This window comes from Chrysemys picta, chromosome 4 (assembly GCF_011386835.1).
Source record: "Chrysemys picta bellii isolate R12L10 chromosome 4, ASM1138683v2, whole genome shotgun sequence".
In the NCBI taxonomy this organism is placed as follows: Eukaryota; Metazoa; Chordata; order Testudines; family Emydidae; genus Chrysemys; species Chrysemys picta.
Genome location: NC_088794.1, coordinates 90,420,612 through 90,435,083, shown reverse-complemented (window position 1 = coordinate 90,435,083; position 14,472 = coordinate 90,420,612). Strand labels below are relative to the sequence as shown.

The window sequence follows — 14,472 nt, the reverse complement described above, 5'->3', positions numbered from 1 at the left end:
GCGGAGCCTGTCAATCCTTGAGTTTAGAAGCTGCATTCGCGTCACTACACTACACCCGCTCCGCACCACAGTCTGCGTCCCAGTTTTAAAAAATTCCCACGAAAACAGTATTAAAGAAAACGGTGTGCTTTAACAAAGTAGAACTATTTTTATTTCGAAACGTGTGTTGGAAGGGGGGTGAAGGGGGTATGTAACTGGATAGGATAGTCAACATTAACTGGGTAAAGAAACGGGGGCAGGTTTAGCTTCTCAGTACACAAACTTTAAAGTCACAGGTTACCCTGCTCACTCAGGAACTTTGCTTTCAAAGCCTCCCGGATGCACAGCGCTTCCCGCTGGTCTCTTCTAATCGCCCGGCTGTCTGGCTGTGAGTAATCAGCAGCCAGGCTATTTTCCTCAACCTCCCACCCCGCCATAAAGGTCTCCCCCTTGCTCTCACAGAGATTGTGGAGCACACAGCAAGCTGCTATAACAATGGGGATATTGGTTTCGCTGAGATCACAGCGAGTCAGTAAGCTTCTCCATCTCCCCTTGAGACGGCCAAAAGCACACTCCACCACCATTCTGCACTTGCTCAGCCGGTAGTTGAAGAGTTCTTTTTCAGTGTCCAGGGCGCCAGTATAGGGCTTCATGAGCCAGGGCATTAGCGGGTAGGCTGGGTCCCCGAGGATGACTATAGGCATCTCCACATCCCCAACAGTTATTTTGTGGTCCGGGAAGTAAATACCTTCTTGCAGCCGTCTAAACAGACCAGAGTTCCTGAAAACACGAGCGTCATGAACCTTGCCCGGCCATCCCACGTAGATGTTGGTAAAACGTCCCCTGTGGTCCACCAGTGCTTGCAGCACCATGGAAAAGTATCCCTTTCGGTTAATGTACTGGGTGGCCTGGTGGTCCGGTGCCAGGATAGGGATGTGAGTTCCATCTATGGCCCCACCGCAGTTTGGGAATCCCATCGCTGCGAAGCCATCTATGATCGCCTCCACGTTTCCCAGGGTCACTACCTTTGGCAGCAGTACATCAACGATTGCCTTCGCTACTTGCATCACAACAACCCCCACGGTAGATTTGCCCACCCCAAACTGGTTCGCGACTGACCGGTAGCTGTCTGGCGTTGCAAGCTTCCAGAGGGCTATGGCCACTCGCTTCTGTACACTCAGTGCAGCTCGCAAGCGGGTGTCACTGCGCTTCAGGGCAGGGGACAGCAACTCACAAAGTTCCAGGAAAGTTCCCTTCCGCATGCGAAAGTTTCGCAGCCACTGGGATTCATCCCAGACCTGCAGCACTATGCGGTCCCACCACTCAGTGCTTGTTTCCCGTGCCCAGAATCGCCGTTCCACGGCATCAACATGACCCATTGCCACCGTGATGTCCTCGGCGCTGGGTCCCCTGCTTTCTGAGAGGTCTGTGCTACTCTCAGACTTCAGGACATCACCGCGGTGCCGTAGCCTCCTCGCCTGACTTTTCTGCATCTGCCTCAGGGAAACCTGTATGATAAGCTGCGAGGCGTTGAGAGCGGCCACAACTGCAGCGATGGTCGCAGCGTGCTCCATGCTCGCAGTGCTGTGGCGTCCGCGCTGTCAATGACTGGAAAAGTGCGCGAAATGATTTCCCGCCGGCGCTTTCAGGGAGGGAGGGCGGGAGTGATGGACGGATGACGACAGTTACCCAAAAGCACCCTCGACACATTTTGTTACCCAGAAGGCATTGCCGGCTACACCCAGAATTCCAATGGGCAGAGGGGACTGCGGGAACTGTGGGATAGCTGACCACAGTGCACCACTTCGAATGTCGACGCTTTCACCGTTAGCGTGGATGCACAAAGTCGAATTACTGTCCTTAGTGTGGACACACACGTTCGACTTTGCAATATCGATTCCAAAAATTCGATGCAAGTAAAATCGAACTACTCTCGTAGTGTAGACAAGGCCTAAGTCTGTATGTATATTGATCTTTTAACCATAATCTTTTGTTTTTAAATACATTTTAGTTTAGTTAATAAGAATTGGCTGTAGCATGTATTTGGGTAAAATCTGAAACATTCATTAACCTGAGAGGTAATGTGTCCGATCATTTGGGATTGGTAGAACTGTCTCTTTTATACGATGAAATAAGAGGAGGGATAGCTCAGTGGTTTGAGCATTGGCCTGCTAAACCCAGTGTTGAGAGTTCAATCCTTGAGGGGGCCATTTAGCGATCTGGGGCAAAAATCTGTCTGGGGATTGGTTCTGCTTTGAGCAGGGGGTTGGACTAAATGACCTCCTGAGGTTCCTTCCAACCCTGATATTCTATGATTTACAGAAATTTTCATCAGATTTGATGTGGGTACCTGGATCAGGGCCTGAGGCTGGATCACTTTAAGGAAACTGTGTTGTTTGGACTTCTGAGTAACCAGTAAGGTAATAAAGAAGCTGTTTTGTGCTGGTTTGATGAATCTAAGTATTGGAATATCCACCAGCTTTTGGGGGATTGTCTGCCCCATTCTTTGCAGTTCACCCTGAGTGACCACAGCTGGCTCCCCACTAGGACCCCGGTCACAGCTTGATTCTGCAATATGGTGAAGAATATAAGCCTGGCTTCCCTGCACTGCAAGGGGAAAGTATTGGCTGGTCAAGTAAGCAATGAAAAAATTCAGAAATGGACTCCATCTTTGCAAGCAGAAAATGTGGAGGGTGTTCAGCTTAAAGAGCCAAAGGCCTGGATTGCAGAAATTTGCAGAGAAGAAATGCCACATGAATGTGAAGCTAGCCCCTCTACCAACCAGCACCCAATCTTTGAACCAATGCATGACCACAAGGTTAAAGAGGAGGTGGTTTGGTTCACGATAGCAGTAGTCACTATGCACAAAGGAAAGGAGATCTGGCAGCAGGAAAGTTAAGGGATGGAATGGTGAAATACTTCTCAGTCAAATTCTGGGAGTATGTCAGCTCAGTATGCAGTAGGGTGACCAGATGTCCCGATTTTATAGGGACAGTCCTGATTTTTGTGTCTTTCTTATATAGGCTCTTATTACCACCCACCCCATCCCGATTTTTCACATTTGCTTTCTGGTCACCCTAGTATACAGAATTGGCTGCAATTATTAGTGTGCTGATGGAAGAAAAGGAATCTCATTCTAAGCTTACCATAGTTCTGGACTCAGACTGGGTATTCAGGGGAGCTGTGTTACTGCTAGCCTGGTGGACTCAGAACAAGTATTGGGCTACTGATAGAGGAAAGATCAAAATAAGTACTATGTGGCAAGTATTGGATGAGATTAGGGTTACCATACGTCCGGTTTTTCCCGGACACGTCCGGCTTTTCGGCAATCAAACCCCCGTCCGGGGGGAATTGCCAAAAAGCCGAACATGGCCGGGAAAAATACCCGGCCGGGCACTTCCTCTCCCGTGGCTGCTCTGCTCCTCCCTTGACCCAGCGGCGCAGGGTCCAGAGGCAAGGGGGCTGCCTGAAGCCCGAGCGCTACCGGCTTCATGGTTTGCCGGGCAGCCTCCAGATTTTATATTGTTTATACATTAGTTAGGGTACAAATGTAATTGTGGATGTGGAACTATGTACAACACAAACACATGATACTAAACAATTTAAACAAAGATAGATCAAGAGTGCTCATTTGCAACTGGAGCATGGACAGGGAATTCTTGCATAAGAGAAAAATACCAGGAGAACTCAGAAAAAGCCCCAACTGGTGAAGGAAATCCTACTGCATGTTTGATCAACAGACCAGCATTTAACACATCAACATTTCCCAAGAGCAATCGGCACATTTGCTTTCAATTGGCAACTTTTCCTCTCAGCCAAAGTATTCAGTAAATGAAGACCTTTGCTTCAGATTATATTCACACCAGTTTTATTCACACTTCAAGGAGCTTTTGAGTGTGCCCTCCCCTATTTATATTATATAAATTCCAAAACAGAAATTAATTTTGATAGATGGTATCTGAATTTAGGTTTGTTCACTAAACTATTTCCAGTTTCCAGACACTGTGGTTAGAGCTGGTCAAATATTCTGGGTCAAAACTTCCTTTTTTTTTTAAAGTTTGGTTTTGAGATGCAAAATCTAAAATTTGATGAAAATGAAAATATTTTCAAACCAACTCCAATTCTATGCTTAAAAAAAATGGAGGAAAAGGTTTCTCAGTGGTTGACTGGATAACCGTCATGGATGGACGAATCAATTATTTGAGATTTTCCATAAAGCATTATTATTAGTGATATTTGGCTGATGAACACACATTCACACATGGTGACCAGATCTAGTTCTGGCTAGCTGCTGCCAACTGGGAACTTCCTTTTGCTCCTACACATGCAAGGAGGAGAAGGGAAGAAATGTCCCTTACATCTCTAACCTCTAAAGGGACCAAAGATAAGAAGATTCAGGGCATAGCCTTCTACTTCATGCTCTCTTTTCCCACAGCAAACATAGGTTCACCACCAACTTGCTTTTAGTTTTTTGGGCCCTGGTTCAACAAAGCTCTTAAGCACATGCTTCACTTTAACTTTTCTGCTATCCTATGTTGATAAGCAAGTAGGGAAAGTAGAAAGTGTATTTATTCCTACTTTGACTTCTATAGGATGTAAGCATGTGCAAGTGCCCATAGGATTCAACCAATTAGGTCCTTAGAGGTCTTCTGAGGAGAAGTGCAGTGGTTTTTAAACTCCTTTTGCTTCAAGGAAAAAATCAGTTAGTCTGCCCCTCCAGCCTGCTTTTTCAGAGGCTTGTCAATACGTCCACTTGCCCCTCAAATTCTCCTCAAATAGTCTGCATAGGGGTAAGGTATGTGGCCTCCCAGCCACCTGTTCGGCACCCAACAGACTAGGATGCAAAAAGATTCCTCCAGTACAATGGCTGCCATTGCAGTTGGCCCCACTAATTCACTCAGATGCCCCAAATGCAATGTATCTCAGGAACTGATATCCTATGGTATGTGCAGATGTAGGCCACACAAGGGGTGATAATTTATTGCTTAACTTTTCCTAGTTATGGAGCAGAATTATAGCATATATCAAGTGCAACTTCATAGCCTTTTGGAGATGTCAGCTGAAGAGCCATTTCCCCCTTTTTCTTTTAAAGCCATTAGGCTCTTTCATGGTGTTATTTTTAAATTCTGCTTACGAAGTTGAGAAAACAAAATAGGAAAAACCTTGTGAACAAAACCGTTAAATTAATATGAAACAGCAAGGTGTGTTTGGCACAGAATATATAGAATGCAGTATGTCTCCCCCATCCCCATCAACGAACTGATGAGCAATTTATTTCACACAACTTCTCTAAAGTATCATGAAAGACAACAAGCCTGAGTGAAGCCACCATATCCTTCTGATACCTCTACTAAGTATATAGTACTGCACTTGATAATCCAAGTGGGAAAGCAGTAATAAACCCTCCTGTTTCTAGACTGACTTCTCATCAGGGCCGGCTCCACGTTTTTTGCCGCCCCAAGCAAAAAAAGGAGCTGGAGTGCCACCCCTTGGAAAGTGCTGCCCCAAGCACATGCTTGGAGCGCTGGTGCCTAGAGCCGACCCTGCTTCTCATATTGTGTAGTAAAGGGCTGCCTCAGAGCCAATTATGAAAATTTCTCCAACTAAAGATCTGCCACTTAGCTATTTTAGGGGAAATTCACTCTCCGCTCCCTTAACACCAGCATGAACAATACACAGAACTATAAAGTATGTAATCAATTTGATCTCAAACATATTTAAGTGTTTGAAAAGACAGTGAGTCATGAATGTCGGTTAAAGTCATTTCAGGAGAACAATGTCAAGTTATTACCCATAAAACCTGATTAATATGATCCGTCAACATATCTAGTGCTCTTCTATAGATCATAGAATCAGGACAGTTTGGTTTACAGGCTGTTGGACTCCCAACCACTTGTGCTGGCCTGGTATCATATCAGATACACTATACTGGAAGAGCAGGGACTATAAAGCAAAAATGCTACACCTGATCTGCAATAGTCCTAGAGCGTGCCCTCATTTGCAGTGTGATTATGAATTCAATTGCTAAGACTGTGGGGATTGCTAAAGCAAATGAGTTACTGGCACTCCCTTAAGGAGCACTCTTTGTGTACATGTTCTCTAGACCCATGGAAAAAGAGAGAGACCCCTAACTTCCCAAAAGGATCATTCTGAGGAACTGGACATCTATGCTGACCCCATGTGAGGAAAAATGCTTTATAAAACATTACAAAATGTGATGAGGCTCCCTTCCTAAGGCAAGCCAAAAATGATTGCTAGGATTTCATTTAACACCCTACTCTTTACTCACGTGCGCACTGAGTAAAACATGCAGGATATGGTATGTAATGTAGGGCTCATTTTGTGACTTGTATTGTGAGAAATTACTTCAACATCCCCTCAGTACCCTATGTACAACACATGCATCCATGACAGAGTTTTGCTGATATCTGGAGATAAGTAAGTATCACCCTGTCATGGGGCCACTCACCACAAGAAGCGCTTCCTCCTGGTCACTCTGGGGATTAGCTCCTTCCGGGTGCCACACCCTCCTCTGGCTGCCTGTCATCCTTTCTCATCCTGTGGCCCCTCTCTCACTCCAGGAGCTGCAGCTTCCTCTTTGTGACTTGGCCCTCTGGCCAGGTCACAGGGCCGGCTCTGGCTTTTTTGCCGCCCCAGGCAAAAAAGCCTCCCACCGCCCCCCCCAGCGCGGCAGGGGAGGGCACCGAGCCCGGCCGCAGGCCGCTCTCCCCAACCGGCCAGAGCGCCGGGGGGAGGGCGGCGAGCCCGCCGCGGCTCCGCTCTCCCCGGCGGCCAGAGCGCCGGAGGGAGGGCGGCGAGCCCGCCGCGGCTCCGCTCTCCCCGGCGGCCAGAGCGCCGGAGGGAGGGCAGCGAGCCCGCCGCGGCTCCGCTCTCCCCGGCGGCCAGAGCGCCGGAGGGAGGGCGGCGAGCCCGCCGCGGCTCCGCTCTCCCCGGCGGCCAGAGCGCCGGAGGGAGGGCGGCGAGCCCGCCGCGGCTCCGCTCTCCCCGGCGGCCAGAGCGCCGGAGGGAGGGCGGCGAGCTCTCCCCGGCGGCCGGAGCACCGCACCGCCCCCCTCCAGGTGCCACCCCAAGCACAAGCTTGGTGGGCTGGTGCCTGGAGCCGGCCCTGCCAGGTCAGTATGTTTCTCCCTTTCCAGGGTATCAAAGTATTCCAGAATGAACTGTCCGCTCTCCACTGGCTGGTCTGTGCCACTTCCCCGATGGCTGGTAAGAGAACCCAGGCCAACCCCCTCTACTCCAGGTTCCAGCTCAGGGACCCTCTGATCAGCAGCCAAGGCCTGCACTATCCTATACCTTGCTGCTTTTCCCCTGAGGCTTTCCTACCTTCCTGGCTCCCTTTGGTTTGCCAGCCCAAACTCCCACCTCCCAGGAAATAACTGTAGACGCTATAGTCCCAAACACACCTCGCACCAGCTAGAGAATAACTGTAGACTACTTCCCTGCAGCCCCAGCTGCTCCCAGTGACTGGGCTTTATACAGCCCCCTCCTGTTCCTGTCCAGCTGAGCCTCATCTAATCAATCTCTAATCTCTACTCCCTGCCTCCTCCTCCAGGTGCAACCTGGGCAGTTAATTGGCCCAGCTAGCCACCTTCACCCCTTCAGGCATTGTGTGGGGGTGGACACCCTATCACAACCACTCTCTTCTGTTCTCTCCTTTGGATTATTTTGTTTTATTAACTGTTTCACAATATCAACTTGCTCACATATAATTCACTAGTGGTTAGTGAGAGAATGCTTTGCACAGTAAATAGTTATAAGCCAGGTGTCTACATCATGATCAGTTAGTCAATTGTATTGTGATTTATCATTGTAATATATTAATATATTCTATATACATGTACTTTAATTTAAAAAATACAATATTAATTATTAATTAAAAAGTGCCTGCCTGTTTTTGTATGATCAAAATCCTATTTTTAGGGATTTAAACGTGAGCTTGCTAAAATTGTAATGTTGACATTTATTTCAGGCTACAGCTTCTGCATAAGCTTTGAGATTGTTTGTAGGTAATTCTGGTAATTTCAGCTTGGAAAAGAGGCGACTAAGGGGGGATATGATAGAGGTCTATACAATCATGAATGGTATGGAGAAAGTAAATAAGAAAGCATTATTTACTCCTTCTCATAATACAAGAACAAGGGGCCACCAAATGAAATTAATTGGTAGCAGGTTTAAAACAAACACAAGAAAATATTTTTTCATGCAACGCACTGTCAACCTCTGGAACTCCTTGCCAGAGGGCGTTGTGAAGGCCAGTACTATAACACTGTTCAAAAGGGAGCTAGATAGATTCTTGGAAGATAAGTCCCTCAGTGGCTATTAGCCAGGATAGGCAGGAATGGTGCGCCTAGCCTCTGTTTGCCAGAAGCTGGGATTGGGTGACAGGGCATGGATCACTTGATGATAACCTTTGGGGCACTGTCAGAGGACAGGATACTGAGTTTGATGGACCTTTGGTCTGACCCAGTATGGCCATTCTTATGTAAAGACAACAACATAATTAAGAGGCCAGAGGAATCAACTAGGAGGAAAAGATTAAAGACTAAAGATGCCTGGTTTGATTGAATGATAACTTAGGGGAGACATAACTACCTATACATTTATGGAGAATGTAAAGCCCATAGGAAGAAGAGGAATTGTGTTTGGGAGTTACACTCAAGCAACAAGATGGAGCCAAGGAAAGGAACAATCAGGCAGAACAACACCAAAAATCTTCCTAGTGGTGAGACTTTTTTTTTTTTAAGACAGGATTCCTCTTCCAGCTGACTATTTAATAGATGGGGTACTTGTGTGGCATAGATAGGGGGTTAATGGGGTTAGCTTTGCCATTGCCACCTTCTCCTCTCCCCCCCCCCCCCATGTTGTTTAAACAAAAAGAGAGGCTTTATAATTAGTCATCAATGGAGGATTTTCCAATTGCCTTAATGTCCTCAGTCACAACAACTTCCCTCACTTGGCCACAGGAAGTCGCTGAAAACTAGCAAAACAGCTTAACAGCCTGAGGATAAGAACCACAAAAATGATGGACCAGTCAAATAACATCACTATTAAATATCAAGGGCCCAAGTCTGCCTCTTTATTCTATGAATTATACATTATTCCAAGAACTGTCACACTGATTTCTTCTGGATGACTCTCAGCTTAAGTTATTACTATGGGAGAATAGGACTCTAAATGTTTAGTCTGTAAGGTGGATTAGATACCTGTAATATTTCCTGCTTTACCAAGGTCAATGGGTACAAAAATGTATCGATGTCAAGAGTTGTTCCCTATATGTGATAAACTATCTCTTGGTCCAGAAAGAAAAAACACACAATCTATAAGTGACAAGAACAGCAACAACAACATAGATAAAGTGAGAGCTTTTCCAGTGGCGAGCCAGCTCAAACACACACAGGCCACTGAGGTCAAACACAAATTATTGGGCTCAGTACACTGTAAATGGATGAAATTCTATAACCTGTGTCATACAGGAGGTCAGAGTAGATGATTGGGCCTTCCAATCCACACTTTTATGGGTTCTCTGTGTTATCACAGGTGAATAGCCATCCCACACCCACCCCTGTGCTCTATTTCTCTGTTTTTTCTTATGTTTCTTTGCTCTTATCCCACTTGCTCATCTCATTTAGTAGTGACTTCCTCTTTTTCCCTTCAAACAATTTTGGCACTGGGGGTGTGAGAATCTTCTGTTACCTGCTTCTAGGGTCTGATACACTCTACCTGTGTCTTCACCTCAAACTCTACAGCTCATATACAATCATAACTGACAGCCTCCTTTCTCTTTGATCCAATCTTCAATTTTCTTACCTTCTGCCATTGTTTATTTCTAAAGCAAACCGAATCCACAACTCAGAAAGAAACAAAGAAAACCCTGAACATTTTCTATCCTGATACTCAATCACCCTGTTTACTTTGGTAAAGTTTTAGAATGCAGTTGGCATGACAGACATTATATAAAACATCATGTGTTTACGTATATTTACAAACTACTGTTTGCATTCTGGTTTCGTTCCCTCTAGTGAGTTTACAGAAAACTCTTAGAAGAACAAAAAATGAGTTTTTTTTAAACCAATTAGCTGCTTTTCACAATGTGGTTTCACTGTTAAGTAGATCCGCTGGGTTAAAAGGAGGTCAGGCTGTGCTGATGAACATGTGTCGGGAACGGTCCTGTATCCCAGCCAGAAAGAAGTCACTTCAGAACACCTCGTATTTTTGAGCTCAGCCAAAATGAGAGAAAAGCCTTTCAGCATTTCAGAGGCTGGGCTTTACTGTGCTCAATATAAATAAAGGTAATGCAAGCTGGCAGAGCAAGACAGAAAAGAGGCAGCTATGTGGAAGGAGAGCCAAACTACTCTCAATGAGAGGCAGGCCCACTATCATCTCTTGGAGGGAGAGAGAAGGGAACCCAGTGCAGCAGGAGTATTTACACCATCATCAGTCTCCAAAGGGACACTTATTCTGCATCAGTTTTTTCTACAGAATGGGTTTTTTTTTGCATGTTATAAATTTTGTTTTTTGTTCACTGAACATTAGAAACTAATCATACATGCTCTGTTTCCACAAGTGTGAACATAAAGTACAGAGAGCCAGGGGAGTGCTTCGTATTTGTGCTGCCCTTCTAGTAGTTTGTACTAGGTTTTCTGATTAAAAATAACAGTAACATTGTGTATGGGCACACAAGCATGACGACCCCTATGATTTCTTTGTGAGAGCTCCGCAAGCTTTCAGTTTACTTTGTTGTGCCTCTTAGAAAGTATGATATCCTTCACAAAAGCCTACAGTGCTGATACACATACAGCTCAGATATGGGGGTCGGGAAGGTGGAGAAAGGCAGCACTCTTTTGTATCTAGGTTACACTGAAAGGACCATACTTTTGGCAGTTTTTTTTTTTTCATTTTATTTCCTCTCTTTTTCCTTCAAGCCTGGGGTATTATTCATGTCCTTTCAACTACCTTTTTCCCTACAGGTTTATAAATTGATGTACTATTTGTGTGTGACTGTGAATTGCACATTGCACCTTGGGCCTGAAACTTAATTGTTCTCAATAAATGAGTGATAAAACATTGATATTACAGAAGGATATAAAATGCAACTTATTACCAGCCTCAGTACCTGCAATTATTTCTATATTAACATAATGGTAATTTATAGACCTATGATGCTAATTATAGGCCAGATCACTGGCCAATTAATCAGCCAAATTATACAAGCGACCACATTTAATTGCGACTTCAGACTTGAATTTAACTTAGGTACGGATGCACAGTTTGGAACATGAGAGAGAGAGGAGATACTTCCAGGGCCAGAAGCAATGTAAATAGATCCAAACACCACAATGTAAGTGCCCAAGGAAATATTAGACACAGGAGAGGCATTACTATAGAACAACCATATTTTCCATTGCATATTTTAGTCACATTTTTAAATTTTACATAGGATTAAAATAACTGACAATTTTCTTTTTCAAATATGCAGCACTTGATTGTAGTTAGGCTTGGTTGGGTGTGTGTGTGTGTGTGTCAGGGAGGGAAGGTTCATACTTGCAGAAGATGCAGCCACAATTCTTGTTTCAGCATTCCTAGGCAGGGATTTTCAAAGGACCCATGGGAATTAGATGCCAATACCCATTACATATCAATGGCATTTGGATGTTAAACACCTTTAGATGCCTTTGAAAACCCAAGCCCTAGTGCCCAAGAACATTAGAACAGCCATACTGGGTCAGACCAAAGGTCCATCTAGCCCAGTATCCTGTCTTCTGACAGTGGCCAATGCCAGGTGTCCCAGAGAGAATGAACAGAACAGGTAATCATCAAGTGATCGATCCCCTGTTGCCCATTTCCAGCTTCTAGCAAACAGAGGCTAGGGACACCATCCCTGCCCATCCTGGCTAATTGCCATTGATGGACTTATCCTCCATGAATTTATCTAGTACTTTTTTGAACCCTGTTATAGTCTTGGCCTTCACAACATCCTCTGGCAAAGAGATCCACTGGTTGACTGTGTGTTGTGTAAAGAAATACTTCCTTTTGTTTGTTTTAAACCTGCTGCCTATTAATTTCATTTGGTGACCCCTAGTTCTTATGTTATGAGAAGGAGTAATTAACACTTCCTTATTTACTTTCTCCACACCAATCATGATTTTATAGACCTTTTATATTCTCCCTTAGTTGTCTCTTTTCCAAGCTGAAAAGTCCCAGTCTTATTAATCTCTCCCCATACCCCCTAATCATTTTTTGCCTTTTTCTGTACTGTACCTTTTCTGAGATGGGGCAACAACATCTGCATGCACTATTCAAGATGTGGGAGTACCTTGGATGTATATAGAGGCAATATGATATTTCCTGTCTTATCTATCCCTTTCCTAATGATTCCCAACATTCTGTTCACCTTTTTGACTGCACATTGAGTGGATGTTTTCAGAGAACTATCCACAATGACTCCAAGATCTCTTTCTTGAGTGGTAACATCTAATTTGGACCCCATTGTTTTATATGAATAGTTATTATGTTTTCCAATGTGCATTACTTTACATTTATCAACAGTGAATTTCATCTGCCATTTTGTTGCCCACACTCAAGATGTCTAGGACAAACAGGGACACTAGACCAGTGTTTCTCAGTAACCAGTCCGTAGATGAGCACTGGTCTCTGAGATCTCCCTGTCACAGTTTAGGAAGGCAGCACGCCAGTCCCTGGTATTAAAAAGATTGAGAAACACTGCACTAGACGAACCAAAGGAATACAGCTATTGCACTGTTCATCTGCTGCACCAGTCAGCAGAATAGGTGCAGTGCAAGATGGGGTATACATTGCACTCTTTCAAAAGGTGCCCATGGCTGTGTTCCCCAACATTCCTGCAGGCATTCTGGTTCAGTCAGTATTTTAAAGGCAGAGAGACATTTTCAAACTCCTAAAAGATCACGAGAACACAAACTAGAATCTATCTCCATCTTCAATGTTGACCTTTCATTCTAGAGACAAACTTTTCTTCTCTTCCTTTACTACCTCTACAAGTATATTTGTCATCACCTTCAGAAAACTGGAGATACACGCTATTGCCTCATCCCCCATCCATACCTTCATCTCCTCTTATCTTGACTACCGTCACTCTCTTTTCTATGGACCTGTCAAGTTCCAGACTACAGCATACATAGATTGCTGTTCCCTGCAGTCTGACGTGAAGCACAACCATATCACACCGTTCTCATATAAGTCCAATGTCCCCACACAGATTTCTAGTGGATGTTTAAACTTATTTGTATGTCCAGCATCTCAGTCTCTCTGGTCACCATTTTCATGTAACGTTGGCCTCTGAACTTCCCATTCAAGTAATGTCACTATTGCTGATACAGCAACCTCCTCACCTGCAGCTCCGGCCATCTGAAACAGTTTTCTTGTACCTGTCATCAAATCTTCAGCTCTTCACAAATCTCATCAGAAAATATATCTTGTCCCCCTTGCTTAAAACCTCTTAATTTCTCCTTCTCTGCTGTTATTCCCCATTGTAACTGGAAATGCTTCCCCTCCCCTCCCCTGCTCCTTACACACAAACGGACCGTTGAACTGAAACAATGAACCCAAAGCCCTTTGGAATTTGAGAAGTTTAGAGCTAGATCTGGACGTCTTAGGTTGGGCTCATCTCTAGTTTTAACCATCTGGCATAAGTATAAGGCTTTGGGGATACAATTTTCCACGAAAGCTTCTCTACAAAATAAAGCTGTATTTTTGTCTTAGCTGGGTAGTACTGTGTTCCATCACAAGTAATTCCAAGAACACATTGTCCAAATGAGTAGCGCAAATCAGTTATTCATGGTGCCTTCACTGAAAACATGTTTCAAACAGAGCAATTAGTAATTTGTCTCACAAAACAGTGATAATTGATAACTGCCTCTAATACACTGCCTGCTATTACTGTCATGGCATATTTTAGTATAAAAATAAATAGCTGATAATGCACAATTATTTCAACACATTGTGCATTATCAGCTATTTATTTCAATACTCTGTGTGTCATCAGAAGTTTGACTGACAGCCTTTTTATTTTTAATACTGCTGTGGTATAAACACTGCCTAATCATAACTTAGCTTTGATAGAGTGCAAGGTTAATGCTGACAGATGCTGTGGAATATTTAGTTAGCATCATGAGGCTAAGTTGCTAATGAAAGATGCAGGCAAAACTTTGCATTTTTGGCCAGGATTCTCAAATAGTAAAGGCTATCTGGGCTTGGGTCAAAATGGGTTGTCTGGGCTCGTGAGTTAAAAGCAGAAGGGCTGGTTCTAAGGAGAAGATATTCAATTGTCCTAATTCAGAAAGAGTACTGGTTTTGAAACAGTTTTCAAATACTATCCTTACATATACCACATTCATTCATCCATCTGTCACCAGGAGGGCAATTTCAACTTCCAAACATTACAATTTTCAGAAGAGGTGCTTCCTAGTTAGAAATGGGCAAAGAAATAAAACAGAC

General features: G+C 44.3%; 1 protein-coding gene across 6 annotated transcripts in view; it reads right to left on the bottom strand.

Moving 5' to 3' along the window:
• Positions 1-14,472, bottom strand: part of RGS6 (regulator of G protein signaling 6) — a 536,757-nt gene that overhangs the window by 327,924 nt on the left and 194,361 nt on the right. The gene's annotated exons all lie outside the window — the stretch shown is intronic.